Genomic DNA, 4,300 nt, shown 5'->3' with positions numbered 1-4,300 from the left:
GCGTATTCCAAATGGTTTGGAAGTGGCTTTAACTCTAATTTCGGAGGTTCTTCTATCGATGATTTGTATCGATATCTGTCTTCTTCTTTTAGCATTTGGATTTCTTCTGTTGTTGGTTCATATCCATTAGTTATAAGTATAGCTAACATTTCAGCTTCATTAATTGGTTCATTACCTTCTCCTAAAGGACATTCTCCTGTTCCTTGTAATTCTGGAAATTCTTCTAATAATTCTGCATGTGCATCTATAGTTTGAATATAATAACATGTATCATCTGCAGATTGCGGTTGTTGCATTGCTCTATCAACTGAAAAGGTAACACTCTCGTCCTCTATACTTAGGGTCAATTTCTTACCGAACACGTCTATCATTGCTTTAGCCGTGTTTAAGAATGGTCTTCCTAATATGAGAGGAACTTGAGAATCTTCTTCCATGTCCAAAACAACAAAATCTACTGGAAATACTAAAGTACCAACTTTAACTAGCATGTTCTTCATTATCCCTCTAGGATATTTTATTGATCTATCGGCTAGTTGTATGCTTATTCTTGTTGGTTTCAATTCTCCAAGGTCTAGTTTAGTGTATAGTGAATACGGCATTAGATTTATACTAGCACCTAAATCTGCTAATGCTTCTATTGAACTAAGACTACCCAGAAAACATGGAATTGTGAAACTTCCTGGATCAGATAGTTTTTCTGGTATTTTATTCAACAGCACTGCTGAACAATTAGCATTCATAGTAACAGCCGAGAGTTCTTCCATTTTCTTTCTATTTGAGATTAGATCTTTCAAGAATTTAGCATATCTAGCCATTCCTGAAATCACATCAATGAAAGGAAGATTTACATTTATCTGTTTAAACATATCCAAGAATTTGGATTGCTCGGCTTCAAGTTTCTCTTTCTTCATTTTACTCGGGTAAGGAAGTGGTGGTTGGTATGGTTTAACATAAGGTTTAGCCTTAACTGTGTTATCTTCATTAACCTTTTCAACTACCGGTTCTTTTTCCTTATCTTGATCAGGTTGTGGTTCTTGTGAAGTAGGAATAGCTTCATCAGAAGTTACAGGTATTTCAGGTGGTTTAAGTGTTGTACCACTTCTTGTGGTAATGGCTTTAGCTATTTCATTCCGGGGGTTAGCGTTTGTATCACTAGGTAAACTTCCAGGTTTTCTTTCACCTATTAACCTTGCTAGGTTACTTACTTCTTGTTCCAGATTTTGAATGGAAGCTTGTTGATTTCTAAATGCTTGAGCATTTTGTTCATTGGTTTGTTTTTGAGATGTGAAAAACTGCGTTTGAGTTTCAACTAGCTTCGTCATCATATCTTCTAAATTCGGCTTTTTATCATCAGTTTGTTGTGGTGGTTTGTTTTGAAAATTAGGTCTTTGCTAATTGTAAGTATTATTGGATACTTGTTGATTGCTAGGACCTTGTTGGTTGTTGTATGGAATATTTCGGTTATAATTCTGGTTTTGATTGTAAATTGGTCTTGGCGGTTGATAATTATTCTGATAATTATTTCCAGGCCTTTGGTTTATGTATGAAATATTCTCTCTTTGTTCCATTGTTAATTCAATACTGAGACAATCTTTTGTCAAATGTGGTCCTCCACACTGCTCACAACTAATTCGTATTGAGTGAATATCTTTAGTCATCTTTTCCATTCGTCTCTCGACAGCATCTATCTTTGCGGAAATGGAATCTAAGTCATGGCTAGAATCGGCTCTAGCTGCTTTAGATGATCTAACGATATCTTTTTCTTGGTGCCACTCATGTGAGTGGGAAGCAGTTTTATCAATAATTTTGTAAGCATCAGTTTCGGTTTTTTTCATAATAGAACCACCAGCTGCTATATCTATGTCTTTCCTTGTAGTGATGTCGCATCCTTGGTAGAATATTTGTACTATTTGACAGGTATCTAAACCATGTTGCGGACATCCTCTTAATAACTTTCCAAATCTTGTCCATGCCTCATATAGAGTTTCATTCGGTTTCTGTGTAAACGTAACAATTTCTCCTTGAAGTCTTACAGCTTTAGATGCCGGAAAGAATTGTTTAAGAAATTTTTCAACTAAAACGTCCCATGTATCGATCGCCCCTTCAGGTAACAATTCCAACCAATCTTTGGCTTCTCCCTTTAAAGTCCAGGGAAATAACATTAGATATATCTGTTCATCCTCCACTTCTCGGATTTTAAATAGTGTGCAGATCCTATTAAAGGTACGTAAATGTTCATTTGGATCTTCCTTCGGCGCACCACTAAATTGGCATTGATTAGTCACCATGTGTAGAATTTGTCCTTTGATTTCATAATCTGGCGCATTAATGTCTGGATGAGTAATTGCGTGACCTTGGCCAGTGCGTTTAGCTCTCATTCGGTCTTCCATACTTAAAGGTTCCAGATTATCCATAATTGAATTTGTTGAATCGGAATCACTAGAGGATTCTGATTTAATGGTTCGTTCCTCAACAATCTCTGTTTGAATGATTGGTGGTTCCGGAGGAAAGTTTAGTGGTTCAGGATCTACGAATCGTTCCTGAATATTCTCCGGATTCTCAATTGTGAGGTTGGGTTCAAAAAATGGATTATCGGAAATTTGAACTGGAGTACTTGGTCGACTGGATGACGATTCTAAAGAAAAATCAACGGTGGTAATATTTGCTAAATGTCTTGATCTAGTTACAGGTGGTGAACGTACAAAAGGTGGTGAACGTCTTGCTCGGTGCATTCACTGAATATCCTATTAGTTTTTTAAAAGGAAAGAAAAATTATAATAAGTTATCCAATCAATAGACTTTTCTGATTTTGCCCACGTTTCGAATAGCCAAAAGATGCAGCAGAGGGGCAGGATTCGTTTAGTCTCAATATAATTGAGTACTGTTTGGCTCCAATAACCCGGTCCACGTACAAATCCAACTATTACTACGAACCAGAAAATTTTGATGTCTATTAATTTAACCACTTAAAATAAATTTTTGTAATTTTAAGAAATTTAGATAAGAAGTAGAGAAAATTCTAAGTCCTAAAACTAGAATAGCGAGAAATAAGAAAGAAAAAGAGTTCGTCGGAAAAAGGTCGAAAAAGAAAAATGATTGAAAAATAAAAGGTGACGGAAAAATAAAAGAAACTTATAAAACTTAAAAATACTTGACTAACCTAACCTTATTACTACAACTAACTTAAAATTATAATCGCAAATTGAGATTACTAATTGGAATGATAATTGATACATGGGTAAAAGTCGTTTAAAAATATTAAAGCTTACAGGAAAAACTAAATCCCAAATGGAAATAACTTAAAAAGAAACTAAAACTTAAAAAGGCGTCGCAAAATTCTAAAGCACCTAAATCTTAGTCTAAAGAAAAAGCACTTAAGGAATTCTACGGCAAAGCCTAAAAATCTAGAAGTAAAAATAACTATGGCAAAAACTAAGTTTAAAACTAAATATGAGCTAAAAATACAAATATTACGCTAAAACGATTAAAAAGGGACAAAATATAAAAATATACAAAAAGTTGTAAAAAATACAATTTTTATAAAAATATTATTTTTTTATAATAGTATTAATTTTTATATATAAATAAAACTAATTAAAATTTAATATTACAAATTAATTAAAAACTTAAACTAAATAATATTATATATAAAATCTAATTAGGTTTAATAATAATAATAATAAATAATTAAAACCTAAATCGTATTAATTGCTGGACCAGGTTCGTGTCAGACGGCTCCGCGAGTCGCGGTTCCCGAAGCTGCAAACCCCGCGAGTCGCGGGGTTCCAGAATTCAACTCTGGTACAGTTTGAAATTCGACGTTTTTTTTTATTATATTAGCGTTGCGCTTCCGGCGTTTAAGAGTTCCCCGGCAGCGGCGCCAAAAATAACTTGATGTTATGCGAGGTGTATATAAAATAGCTATTAATTTTAGCAGGAAATGCTATTAAATACGATACAATTTTACACAAGATATTTATTTATTTAGAGAATGGATATACTTAAACCTTGCTACAACACTTATAGGCAGTGTACCTAATCGTACAGTAGTGTAGTTTTTAGTAAGTCCGGTTCGTTCCACATGGAATCTTTTTAAACAAAGCTTAACGCTATATTAGTTTACTTTTATAAAAATACAAAAATATTTATATATATATATATATATATATATATATATATATATATATATATATATATATATATATATATATATATATATATATATATATATATATATATATAAGTAATATTATTATTATAAAGGGGGGTTTTTACCGTTTAATGACCGGTTTGTCGATTT

At 32.9% G+C, this 4,300-nt stretch overlaps 1 non-coding gene across 1 annotated transcript; it reads left to right on the top strand.

The window, feature by feature from the left end:
* Positions 1–1,923: 1,923 nt before the first annotated feature.
* On the top strand, positions 1,924–2,030 carry LOC139903570 (small nucleolar RNA R71). Its single transcript, XR_011778381.1, has one exon. It is a non-coding gene; the product is annotated as a small nucleolar RNA R71 (small nucleolar RNA).
* The last annotated feature ends 2,270 nt before the right edge of the window (positions 2,031–4,300 follow it).

The sequence above is a fragment of the Rutidosis leptorrhynchoides genome, chromosome 3 (genome assembly GCF_046630445.1).
Source record: "Rutidosis leptorrhynchoides isolate AG116_Rl617_1_P2 chromosome 3, CSIRO_AGI_Rlap_v1, whole genome shotgun sequence".
NCBI classification, from domain to species: domain Eukaryota; kingdom Viridiplantae; phylum Streptophyta; class Magnoliopsida; order Asterales; family Asteraceae; genus Rutidosis; species Rutidosis leptorrhynchoides.
The sequence above is the reverse complement of the archived record's forward strand: the minus strand, read 5'-3'. Positions and strand labels throughout refer to the sequence as shown.